Genomic DNA, 13,777 nt, shown 5'->3' on the forward strand with positions numbered 1-13,777 from the left:
GATGTCTAGACAATTAAGGAATTTCTTCTCTTCATATTCTTTGGTTCCTTGATTCATTTTGTTCTCAACATCTTGATTCTGTGCTAAATGAGCACTCATCTTCCCTCTTTTTACCCTCCCCTTTTGTTATTAGTTTAACAGCCTCCTGACTACTCTGGCCTACTCTTTCCTGAGGTGATTGGTTCCCCTTCTGAGGTGAAGGCCATCCAAACTATATAGCCCCCTCCCTCCATTTAGGATTTTGGATGGAAAGGCCAACAAGATAATCTAGACTGAAACAAGTACAGGCCTTTTCAACCACTGAGTCCAAGGAAATTAAAAGTCAGTCTAAGGAGATCTACACATATAAGTAAGAGGAAGAGATGGTCTTTGATTAAAGCCCTGGAGTGGAACTCAGGAGATCTGTGTTCAATCTCTCACTCCACTACAGAATTCCTGTATTACCTTAGGCAAGATTTTCCCTACTTTCTTACTGCTTTCCAATTTTTTTTCCCGTTGGAAAAGAGAAAAGTGGATTCCAGTGAGGAAAGAAAGGGGGATTGGGAGAGAAGGGGTGGGAAGCCCCAAAAGTGAAAAATGAAAATCCAAAATGCATTTTGTTTCCAAAAATTGAAAATTAAACAGCATTTTTATTTTGTTTTGAAACTAAGTGAAAAGTCTGGTTTCAAAATGTTATTTCAAAATAAAACACAATGAACATTTGTGTCAATCTGCATAGAAATTTCCCTTGGAAAACCAAGAAGTTTTGACTGGAAAATTTGAAATGGGTTCCTGCATCTTAGAAATAGACCGTGACTGTGATTCAGGAGCCAATTATATAAATCTCCCATGCAAGATCTGAGTCCCAACTCTGTGGCCTAGCCCCCTCCTTAGTCTAGTTCCCCTCATCATCATCATACAGTGGCATTTCCTCTAGCAATGAGAAGCTGATGGAAGACCTCTCGGTGTTCTCAAAGGGACAGTAAGGAGAAGAGGCAGTTGCAAAGCTTGCCACTTATCGGTGGCTATTTGCAAAATGAGAACTTAGGCAAAGATGAGGGTTTGGAGGAAATGGAGGGCAAACGCTGTTTCGGGTGTTTGTTTTTCTTGTTTTTCCCTGAGACTTTTACTGCCCAACACCAGTTCACTCTTTTCCGTTCCAGTCACCTGTGCCCCATTAGCAACAAAGTCATCCTGCAGGGAGCAAAGAGTCTCAAATGCTCCCAGGGACATTCGTTGTTTCCACTTCTGCATTTGGAAACTGCCTAAAAACCATCTCCTCCTCCTCTGCAGGCTTGAGATGGTGGAGCAGGAGGTCAAGCTTGGAACCTGATCATCCCTTCTAGGTGGACAGTCATCACAACCTACACATTATCCCTGTCATCTTGTGACACATGGCCTGGGATTTAAACAGGCCTGAGGGGGTCTTTGTGAATGAACATGTCTTGACCATCAACAGGGCTCCCTCCAGGGAGATTTCCATTCTCCAGAGTGGCCTGTGGAGGCTCAACAGATTCGAGGTTGAATACGACAGTGCTGTCATCCTCTCACAGCATCCATTTTGTGGACTCCATGGAGGAAGGCAGATTATTGTCATTGGGGCACCCTGACTCCCCTCTTGGGCAGACTGTTGGAAGGGGATATAGGAGGTACAATGAGAGGATAAAAAACCTCTCACTCCACACGGACTAGGACGATGTGATTGTATTTTCAGAATCCATTCTGCAGCCAAACGGTGGTAACCTAATCAGAAAGGCTAAAAGAAGCTCTTTTCTCCTGCTCTGTGCCCACACCACCCCTATTAAAAAGTTCAGTCCAAATCATTGCATCTTTAGAGTGTGAAAGAAAATTGTGTCCTCAGAGACTTGAAGGCTAAAATATACATCAAAGACTATATCACAAGGCCCCAGGAAAAGGGAAAATAGTGGCGCCTCATTGATATACATTATATTAAGTGTGGTTGGTATGAATCATTTTGCTATGGTTTGGCATGAATCACTGAGTTCATCTTTGCCTTTTGCTGCTTATTATGACTTGAAGGAGAAATGCTGTCTTTAATGTGGGGAGTCAGGGGAAAAAAAAGTTTCTGAAACAGTAATCAGTTTAGAACCAAAAATAGACATTGTAAACGCATTCCTAATGCTAACATATACTTCACTTTAGTCAGAACATCCTCTTTTAGTGAAGGAGGGGGTGTCGTATTAAAAAAAATTAATACAAATTAGACAAAGTTATTTGCAAATAAATTTGCCAATTGGCCAGCAAAACCATTAGAGGGCCAAATCCTGAGCAGGTGTGAATTGATTTATTGCCACTGAAGTCAGGGGGCGTAAAAAATGAGCATTAACCCTGGAACGATTCATAAATTTGAAGGTCAAAAGGGACCACTGTAATCATCTAGTGTGACTCCCTGCATAAGAATTTTCACCTAGTAATTCCTGCAGTAAACAGAGGTTAAATCACCTGTGATTAAACTAGAATATATTATTTATAGAGAGACATAGCCTTGGTTTAAAGATTTCAGTTGTATGCCAGTTTATTGGAACATAAGGAACACAAATTTACACAACAAACCATGTCAGCAAAAAGTGTTTCCATAAATCATGGATTGTTCTTTACTATAAATGAATGTATCTGTCTATATTATAAAAATTCCAAATGATAAAAATTATGTCTGTCTTAGAGTAGAGAACTACCACACTCAGTGCATGTAACACAGCCACCTGTAAGCCCAGCTGTTCTATTTGAATGCCAATTTAGAAATGACTGCTCCCAGGAAGGATGGCAACATTGAATACATTTACAAGGCATATTTTCTTTAATCGGCCAGTCTACTACAGACACAATTTTTAAAGGTATTTAGGTGTTGCAATTTTTAAAGGTATTCAGCATTGCAATTCCTAACTGATTTAAGGGTCACAACACTGTTAGTGACTGCCTTGATCATCTGCTGCTGCTCTCAGATGCCTATGGATAAATTATTGCATGCAAACACCTCCAATAACTGCTTTTGTAAATGCAGTAAACAGAGTGGTTAAAAATTATACACTCAGCGAGCATCCAGCAGAGTAACCTCTTAAGAGTGGAAATAGGTTTTAACCAAACAGGATGGAGTCTAATGAAAGATCAATGTCTATTGTGGGTGCATTAGCCCGCACCTGGGGGAGCTGAAAAGGAGAATCTCCTATATGAGCCGAGTCCCAGAGAGAGGAAAGACACATTGCCAAGAGAACGATCAGCGAGAACGAGAAGTGCACTTGGTTTTTGGTCAGCAGTGCTGTTAGAGTGAAGGAAGGTTACACTAAGCTCCAAGAGGAAATATTTGCTTGTCTATTCCAATCTTATATTGATTTACTTTTCTGATTTTAATATTCACCCATTCTTCAAGTTCTTGAACTCATGCACAGACATATCAGCTAACGAAACCCCAGTAAAAGTCACTCCCTCACCATCGTGCCTACTCACGCCAAGCCCAGAGCAAAACAGAGAATCCTGAAAAGTGCCATGAACTACAATAGTCTCAAGCTTTGACAGACGAGCAGTGCAGATGAATTCCAGAGTCAAGAGCCCTCCACAGTCAACACCCTGCCACCAGCCTCAAAACATGCAGAGCCAGAGACTGTGCTTGCAACCTATCTCAATAATACAGAGACTATCAGTCGCTTGCAGGGCCAGCTCCGGCTTTTTCGCCGCCCCAAGCCGCAAGAGAAAATGATTGAGCTACCGCTGAAGTGCCGCCGAGGAAGACAGGGAGCGAAGGACCCACCACCGAATTGCTGCAGAAAGCTTAAGCGGACCGAGCTGCCGCCGAAGTGCCGATGACGACCCGGACGTGCCACCCCAACAACGGCTGGATGTGCCGCCCCTTTCGATTGGCCGCCCCAATCACCTGCTTTCTTCACTGGTTCCTGGAGCCGGCCCTGATCTCTTGGGTAACTCAGACCCAAGTAATACAGGGCTTTATAAATCAGTCTTTTATTGTACCTAAAATTGAATCATCAACTCCATTAAGTATGCAGGCCGATGCAATTTGCAGTAGGGGCCTGATCCAAAGCTCATTCAAGTCAATGGAAAGATTCCCAATGGCTTAAATGGGCTTTGGTTCAGGTTCTAGCTGAGACTTCCCGTTTGTGAGCTGTATTGGAGCGAAGGTCATGACGTAGTTTCATGCTCAGCACACCAGACAAACAATGCCTTTGTTGCCATTCCCTGCAGTAGTTAATAGACTGGATGAAGAACAGAAAACTGACTTGTGAATTTGAGTCACTGCTAGCTACGGATCTTAGTAATCATTGTCCTCACCTATCTGTATGACACACATTTTTGTCAGTGCAAGCTGTCCCTGACTGCTGGCATTCACAAAGACATGTGCCCATCTCCAGAGTTTCTTCTGTTAAAAAGTGTTTCAGTTATTCAACCAGGCCACTCAAAAGCTGCAGCTTGTCTAGAGCGCAGCTCTCCATCTTCTGAGCCAGGTGCCCTCTGAATGATTATTATGCCTGTGTTCAACATTCTGCACTGGTTGCCAGCCGACTCTCGGAGCTAGTCAGAGCTCTAAAAAGCCTAGGGCTCTGCTGCCTCGGAGTCTGCTTCTCAGCCTTCTGCACTCATCTCAAATGCTTGTGCTCTGTCCCAAGAGTGAGACGCGAGGGAGCGAGGAGGCAGAGTGATCTTGGTAACAGAGCCTTCACTTCTGGAGCTTGTTCCAACTGGAAATATATCTAATCCTGAGCCTGGCCAAATTCAGAGAGCTGTAAAATGTACTTCTATGTTCCAGCTTTTTCAAGATCCATTACTCCCATCACTTAGGCTGAAATTTTCAAAGGCACTGTGATAAATGGTGGTGGGGGGGAGGAAATAGCTTCCTTTTATGTACACCCAGCCAGCCTGCTAGCTATAAAATCCCTCTTGGTAGCTGTTCTCTACTTGCTTTACCTGTAAAGGGTTAAAAAAAGCCCATAGGTTAACAGAAGGGAGTGGGCACCTGACCAAAAAAGCCAATGGGAGGGCTAGAACTTTTTAAAATTAGGAGGAAAAAAAAAACCTTTCCCTTTGTCTGTCTGTTGTTCTCTGGAGAGAGGAGACGCAGAGCAGGAACAGGCCTGAATTATGCTGTAAGCCGCTTTAAGACAGGTATGAAAAACCATTAGATCATACCTAGAGATTGCTTATCTAAAATCCCAGATATGTAAGTAAGTCAGGGAAGGTCTAGGAAGATGCGATTAAGGTTATTTCTTATTGGCTTGTGGACTCCTCTGTGCTAACCCCAGGTGCTTTTGTTTTGCTTGTAACCTTTAAGTTGAACCTCAAGAGAGCAATCTTGATGCTTACTTTTTGTAATTGTTTTTTTTAATCTAGCAAAAAGTCTAAGTTCCAGATGTAGTTTCTTTCTTTTTGTTTAATAAAATTTACCTTTAAGAACAGGATTGGATTTTTGTATCCCTAAGAGGTTTGTGCATGTTGATTAATTAGCTGGTGGCAACAGCTGATTTCCTTTGTTTTTCTCTCAGCTCTTCCCCCGGGGGAAACGGGGTGGGAGGGGGAAGAGAGAAGTGCTTGAGGGTACCCTATGGGAAGGAATTCCCAAGTGCACCTTTCTGGGTTCGCAAAAGACGGGGGTGCATTTGGGTGGTGGCAGCATCTACCCATCCAAGGTCAGAGAGAAGCTGTAACCTTGGGAGTTTAATACAAGCCTGGAGTGGCCAGTATTAATTTTTAGAATCCTTGCAGGCCCCCACCTTCTGCACTCGACGTGCCAGAGTGGGGAAATCAGCCTTGACAGGCTCCTACAGAATTTGGCCATTAATTTTAATCTAGTTTACGGAAAGGATTTAGGTCCTCAGCCAAAGTCAAAGGGAGTCCTTCTATTGAATTCAGTGGGCTTTGGAGTAGGCTCTTATTCTTCTCTTTCCCTTAATGTTGCAGTACTGTAGGAGTCATTAGCTATCTGTTAAGAGGGAAATGTTTTTGCCTATGACCTAAACCCCTCTAAAGTGCTCCTAGGCTCTGCAGTGATGGGTGCTATGTAAACAGTCATAATAAATACATCATAAATTGTGGAGAGCTTTATTCGTTTCAAGTGCTCTGCTTGTGGGGTTATCTTTGTATTCTGATCATCTATCTGGGTACTTGCATGATGCTCAGCACCGTCGTATCTGAGTGGTTCTGGCTGGGTGAGTGGTAAAAGAATCTATCATTACCTGGATTACATTATCATGTGTCCTGTATAGGCATGTTCAATGAGGTGTCGATAATGCTGCACTCGCCTCCACAACCCACTCACTACATTAAATACATATTAGATTTTGCAGGAAGAAAACCCTATTCTCAAACCAGGGACCTCCCTGAGCACAGGTATCCTCCCACTCATCTTGGTTTTACAGCCAGTGTCCTCCAAGGATGTTGGGATTCTGTTAAAGGCCAGACTGCGTCCAGGAAGTACCAGCCTGTATTTGGGGCTCTTTCTCAGGTACTTTCATGGCCCCCATCCCCACAGTAAGTGAACACCTCATAATCTTGAATATATTTTTCTTCACAACATCCCTCTGAGGCAGGGCAGTGCTATTAGCTCCATTTTACAGCTAGGGAACTGAGACCCAGAGATACCAAGTGACTTGCCCAAGGTCGTATAGGATGTCCGTGGCAGAGCGGGAGATTGAGAACTGGCTGGGGAGAAGGGAGGGTGAAAGCCACAGTCCTAACTCCTCTGCCACTCTTAGGGAGACAGACCCTAGAAGGAAACAGTCTTTGCACTTAGGGCAGTGTCAGGACTGCAGCACACCTTGTGTGGCATGTAAACCTCCTTTCAGTTCTCCCCACCCATTCATCCAGGGCTCAGGCACAGGCTGGCACTAAACTGATAACCCCAAGTTTGCTGGTTTAAAAGCTGCCTTCAGCTGTATAGCACTGATACCTTTCCGGTAACACTACCTCAGATAGCAGTCATGGCATCAACTGACCTAATTTTGCTTTCTTCCTTACTGGATATTCATGTTACCAGTTTAGGCCCACATCTTGCAATTGGCTCTGTGTGGGTGGACTCCTGTGTCCATGCTAGGCCCCAAGGGGACTCCAGTGGAAACCCATACAGACACAGAGGTCCACCTACCTGGGACAGGTTGCAGGACTGGGGCTTTACATCTCCAACCCCCATCCTCATACACTCTAAGCACACATTCAAGATTAGACTGTGTGCATGGCCCCTCCCAGCCCAACTCACGCTCAGGTCGTATGTTCAAGACAAACAAAAATTCAGTTTGCCTTCAATCAAGTTGCTAATATATATTTCATACAAATAATGATGGAGGGTCAAATCCTGCCTTCCTGGTGTACCAAGAACTCCCCCGGACATCACTGGGAAGTTTGTCTGCCATAGGGATGAAGGCACCAGCCTATGAAATGCACAGGAACAAAATAAATCAAGATCTAAAGATTAAAATTAAATAATTTTAGCCTCCTATAAACTACTTTAGAAATAAATGTGATGCAATGTGTACTGTTTGAGATAACGTCATCCAGGCAAACCTTCATAGATCTTAAGCTATATTGATTTGTTCATCCATAAAAGCTCTTATTAGTCAGGCATAATAAAAGGGACTTTGTATGCATGACCACACTTGCCAATGTCAATGTAGCTATATGACTGTACCCTCCAAAAAAATAAATTGTAAGTCAGATTTTAGTTCAAAAGAATAGAAATCTGTGACATCAAGGATTAAAAATCAAAGTCTTTTGACCCAGACTAACTTTCTTTGCTCAGTCACCCGTACATAACTTACTCTAAATCAATTCCTTTGGATGTCCCTTTGTATGTTTTTCATGACTAATTGAATTAGCAATTGATTTGTAGAACGTGACTTACTTAAGGATAAAGACATACTGAACTATCCACAAAAGATTCAGATAACACCAAACCATAGATCCTGCTGCTAACACTTGGATAGCACAGATCAGACATTTTCACCCACAATATAGACGATCATTCGTAACAGTGTAGGTGTTTGCATATGTGTGTGTCTCTCTCTCTCTCTCACACACACACACACACACAGTGGTATAAAAGAGTTTTATTGGCATGTGTTTGAGATAACTGCATTATTCATGACTTCAGAAGCACTGAGGATTTTGAAGGGGGAAGGTTACACAGTCAGGGAGGCTTGGGAGCAGTATGAAAATAGACATGGAGGGTTTTGTGGGAGCACAAAGGCGAACTAAATTAACAGACAAGTTCATGAGCAAAGAAGTCAGGGTACTAGGGATGTGTTGTAGGTAGAGGTGGAGCTATGCAGGTTCTTCATAGAACATTCCAATGCCTCTTCCTATTCTTTGAGGGTCTGAAGCCAATTCCCATGTGTGGAAGTCACCAGATATTTCACTACTGAATTACTTCTACACACACTAGTGGGGTGCACTCACCTCCTGTCAGTGGCCCCCAGTGAGTGCATGTACCTGCACACACTCTCTCTCGGTTTGTGGTGGATCTTTGGTGACTCTGAGTCTGTCACGCACAGTCTGTAGGTGATATCAAAACAAACCCCTTCCAGGATATAAGTCCAACAGGGGGCCTGTCACAGTGCCCTCTGTAAGGTCCCTTATCTGCAGCCCCATCTCTGGGCTCACTCCTTAGTCAGTCCAGCAGGGCCTATCGCAGTACCCTGTTTTGAACCATCTCTCAGCCCTTTCTGGACTCCCTCGAATTGTCCCTGCTGTTCAAGCAGTCCTGGCCCTGGTGTGGGGCCACATCTGCTGGGATCCTCCCCTGAAGACTTTCCACCTCTCTGGGCCTTTCTGGCCCCAGCACTTCAGCTCGGCCACTAAGAGCGTTCCCCTTCTGGGGTATATCAGAGTCCAGACCTCTTTCCCAGTGGCTGCTGTGCAGGACCCAGGCCCACCGTCTACTCCAAGTCCCAGCCCAGGGACCCTATAGATAGCAGCCGTCCATCACATCCCTTTAAATAAACTTAACTTGCAGCTACAGTTCCCTGGGCCACTTCCCCATGGCTTAGGGCTGCCAACTTTCTACTTGCAGCAAACCAAACACCCTTGCCCCACCCCCTGCCCTGCCCCACCCCTTCTCCAAGGCCATCCCACCTGCTCACTCCATCCCCCCCCCCCCCGCCCAATCACTCACTCTCCACCACCCTCATCACTTTCACCAGGCTGCGGCAGGGGGTTGGGGTGCGAGGGGGGTGAGGGCTCCAGCTGTGGGGCCAGAGATGAGGGATTTGGAGTGCAGGAGGGGGCTCCGGGCTGGGGATTAGGGTATGGGAGGGGGTGAGAGCCCCGGCTGGGGTTGTGGGCTCTGGGGTGGGGCTGGAGATGAAGGGTTTGGGGTGCAGGAGAGGGCTCCAGACTGGGGTAGGAGTACAGGAGGGTGTACAGGCTCTGCCCTGGGGGTGTGGCCAATAATGAGGGGTTCAGGAAGGGGTTCTGGGCTGGGGCATGGTTGCAGGGGGGTGAGGGCTCCAGCTGAGGGTGCAGCTCTGGGGTGGGGCCAGCGTTTGGGGTGCAGGAGGGGCTCAGGGGGTTGGGGCACAGGAGGGGGTGCAGGCTCCAGGTGGCACTTACCCCAGGCAGCTCCTGGGAAGCAGCAACATCTCTCTCCAACTCCTAGAGCCACGTGGTCATGCCTCTGCCTGTGCGCTGCCCGTGCCTGCAGGCACCGCCCCCTCAGCTCCCATTGGCCACAGTTCCTGAACTCAGGGAACTGCTGAGCTGGCGCTGGAAGCGGGAGCAGCACACAGAACCCCCAGAGCCGTCCTTCCTCCTAGGACCCAAAGGCAGATGCCAGCAGCTTTCTGGGAGTTGCACAGAGCTGGGTAGGGAGCCTGCCTGTGCTGCCAACCAGACTGACTGGAGCTGCCAGGGTCCCTTTTCAACCAGGCATTCCAGTTAAAAACTGAACACCTGGCAACCCTACTGTGGCTCCAACACATTCTTCACTCTTACCTCAGAGCCTTGTCCTGGTTGAGTCCCAGCAGCCAGCCTAGAACTCCTTCGCATTCCCCTTGGCCTCTGCCAGCACTGCGCTGTCTGGGTCCTGTAGCTCCCTCAGCCAGCGAGGCACAACATCCACTCTTCTCCAGCTCTAGCAAGGAACTGAACTTACTCTGGCCCTGTAGCTCTTCTTATAATGGCCTGCTGGGCTCTGATTGGCGGTGTTCCACACTGCCAATCTAGGCAGCTTGGAGGACTCTCTACACTGCCCTTTTCTGGGGCAGGGTGCGGCAGGGCCATGAGGCCTGTAGCGGGGAGCCTCCAGACCTAGTCAACCCCATCTCACACACACACACACACACACACACACACACTTCATAATTCCTCTTAGTCTAAATGTGCAGGGAAATAGCAGCATGTACTGTAATATATTAATGATTTTGTGGTTTAAACCTTCAGGGACATTTTACTTCTGAACAAAGAATGTAGGGAGCCATCTTTCTCCCATTAAAGTCAATGGCAACACTTCCAACTTCAGCAAGCGCAGACTCAGGGCCCTATTTATCAGCTGACTCTCATGATGCTGAAGAAGTTGACACAACACAACATAGGATGTAAAAGCTTTTACAAGAGCCCAGGTGCTGCCAGTGGGGAATGGAAGGTAGTGGCAGGGAAGAGCCGACCTCTTCTCAATTGTTTGCTATTTAAGATGTGGTTCCAGGAAGAGAGCTCACCATTTCCTTTACCGGAGATGGTTTTTGCAGTGAAAAATGAGCAATGTTGTGAATTATTATAGATTTGCCCTGGCTGGAAAGTCACCTTTCCTCTTCCCAAAAAGGTATCCCCATTTTGATAGCTAAGCAGCAGCTTTTCATGAGAAAATATTTTTTAAGCCTCTCAAAAGTCTCTTTCATTTTTGCCAAAAAGTCCAGGCTGATGCCATGTTTCTTGTTCTCCAGTGGTGAGAATCTTTCACACAGCAACAGTTACATGGAGGGGAGAGTGAATTTTATCATTCATGTCAGCTTGCTAGAGGGGGAACATACGGTATAGGGACTTAATTCTCCCCTCCCTCTCTGGTGCACCAATTTAACCCCAATGTGCAATGTAATGCTTCAACTGATATCATCTAATCCAAGGTTAAACTGTGGATATTTCCATATGATCGTGGAATGTTTCCAAGTCAGCATTCCTCCATTTCAAACAATTAAACACAGCTGGGGAGCAGCTGTAATTTTTAATTTGTAACAAGTGTGGGGTCAAATTGTGAGGTCCTAACTCAGGGCTGGCTCCTACTCCCATTGAAATAATTGCAAAATGCCCATTGCCATCAATAGCTCAATCAGTGGATTAGGCTCTTGGTTTTTTAATTGGTCCTTTTGCAGGCAGGGACCATTAAGTACCTCAGGCTTTGGCCCGCTGGACATTAAATCTATGTAAATTTATAGTAGGTACCTTACTACAACAAGACCTACCCTTAGAAGAAACCTCTACCACTGAAGCAGTGAAAGGTTATCCATGTAAGTAGAAAGAGACATTATCAGTCTGTTTACTATTTACTGCATCAATTACATTCTATGTTTGTACAGGACCTAGCACAATGGGGTCCTGGTCTGTGACTGGGGTGCCTAGGTACTACAGTAATACAAATAAATAAATAACTGATGTCTCCCTGCTGTGAGGCACCTGACACTTTCGTTTCAGTTCAAATGCAGAATGTTACACTGTACGTCAATATGCTCCTCCCCCTTTATGGGGACCTGCTATTTGTTCTTTCTTGGTGTTGTTTTCCTTACTCTGAAATAAATACATTTTTCTCTTCGTGTATGGCAAGGCAATAGTTTCTAATCATTCTTCCAGCATTATTTATACTGTTGGTGTACTGAAAATGGAGTATAGGATTTCAGCTCAACTCCCATGGTCTATTGTCAGCTACCCTCACTAAAACCAGGGAGGATGTGATTTTAGAGTTCACTGATAATCCAGAGGCAAGACCTCATCACTGCTCTTACTGGGATTTTTTTTTTTTTTAAATTGACATCTTCCTGGTATGGTCTCAGTAGAAAGGAAAATCCAATTTTAGGTTTGATCCCTTTGAGAGAACTAGTTAAATGACATCCCTTGTATTTGCATAAGAGAGATGAAAGCCAACAGAATATCAGTCACTTAAATTGTCTAATCCTGGGCCAAATTCAGATCTAACGGAGCAGGTCCAATTGCATTGACATCAGTGGACTTGCACACACTTACATGAGATCGAAATTTGTCTCTCTCCTCCTGGGGTAACACATTTGCATTTCTTTATTAACAACCTGGAATGAGGCAGAGATGAGAAAAGTGGATCCGATGAAACAAAATCAGAATTTATCTGAGGCTCAGAAAAGTTCTAGACACTTTTTAAATTTTGTGATTTACATGGTTGTGTTTCTCCCCACTGCTTGCTTTTTGTCTAGGAAACACTGAACTACTACATGCAGGGCTTTTTCCTCATCGTATTTCTTACACAGCCCAAACTAGAAAATATTAGGTATGAGAGCCCCCATTTTGGCACAATTTCCACACCAAAAAAGGATCTCAGTTCACATCTTTGCTATAGGCAACACAAACACCAGTCCACTATAATGTCTTTCTATTAGCTGGCGCAGACATAATCTGAAAAACACTAACTCTTAAGACTTGAGGTATTTTACATATTCAGAATGGCCATTTCTGTGGGTTGGGCAGGAGGGGCTGAGAGGTTAGTTGGGACTTCGGTAGGTAGAATGTAATTACACACCTTGGAAAGTAGTGAGGACACTGGGATGCCACGAGAGTTTTAATGGCTACAGTGGGTTAGGAACTTTGTTTTTACATCCCATCCCAAATATAGCACCACAAGGAATAAAGGCTGTTTAATCCTGACTCAGAAGGAAGATTGCCACCTAGTGGACAATACAACCAAGTGCTTCAGGAAGTGTATTTCAGAGGTCTCCTGTCCCAGTGCTAACTTGGCCTAGGATGACCAGATAGCAAGTGTAAAAAATCAGGACAGGGGATGGGGGGGTAATAGGTGCCTATATAAGAAAAAGCCCCCAAAATCGGGACTGTCCCTATAAAATCAAGACATCTGGTCACCCTAACTTGGCCCAACTTTGCTTAGTAGATCTATCCGGATCACAGCAAAAGGCAGCTTTGTTAAAGGTCAAGAGAGTGAAAGATGTAGTGATCTGGTTGGATCCAGAGAAGTGGGAGTGCTGACCTAAGTAGCAGAGCCTTGTTCAGATGTTCACCATTTTGCCAAGAAATTTGTCCACGGCACTTATTGTATTCATAGCGCCAAATTTCTGAGCTTTTCCTTTTTTAATGGCTACAGTGGGTCCGGAGCTTTGTTTTTATATCCCATCCCAAATATAGCACCACAAGGAATAAAGGCTGTTTAATCCTTTGGTTGTTGCAGTTAAGACTAGTATGAGAACTGTGTAGCAATAATTCATGCCGATTTATATTGGAACTCAATCTTCCCTTTCATGCCTAATACACATTATGGGCCAAATTCACACATGCAGAATTTAGTTCAAAGTGTCAATTAATACCTGTCAAGTGTTCCTTGCTTCAGAATGTAGACTCAGATTTTCAGACAGGTGCATGCCAAAATGTGCTTGAAATATTGGGCCTAACTAGAATTAGTTGGGAAAAAAAATCATAATGAGATTTTGAAAACAGCTTGATCGCTGGAGGTCAAGAGAGGAGGTTATATTTGACTGCTTAGCACTAAGCCAGGAGTTTCTTGAATGCTACAAAAGGCATCACTTTTAAAAAACGGCTTCCCAATGAGCAGCAGCAAAGAGATTAATATGCATTCAACACATGCTTCCTAGGAAGA

At 44.8% G+C, this 13,777-nt stretch overlaps 1 long non-coding RNA gene across 2 annotated transcripts in view; it reads right to left on the bottom strand.

The window, feature by feature from the left end:
* LOC122172276 (uncharacterized) overlaps nucleotides 1–10,066 on the bottom strand; it is a 115,909-nt gene extending 105,843 nt beyond the window's left edge. For both annotated transcript variants that reach the window (XR_006172417.2, XR_010600793.1), the window contains exon 1: nucleotides 9,928–10,066. This is a non-coding gene — a long non-coding RNA (uncharacterized LOC122172276). The remainder of the gene's footprint in view (nucleotides 1–9,927) is intronic.
* Between the last annotated feature and the right edge of the window lie 3,711 nt (nucleotides 10,067–13,777).

This window comes from Chrysemys picta, chromosome 4 (genome assembly GCF_011386835.1).
Source record: "Chrysemys picta bellii isolate R12L10 chromosome 4, ASM1138683v2, whole genome shotgun sequence".
NCBI classification, from domain to species: domain Eukaryota; kingdom Metazoa; phylum Chordata; order Testudines; family Emydidae; genus Chrysemys; species Chrysemys picta.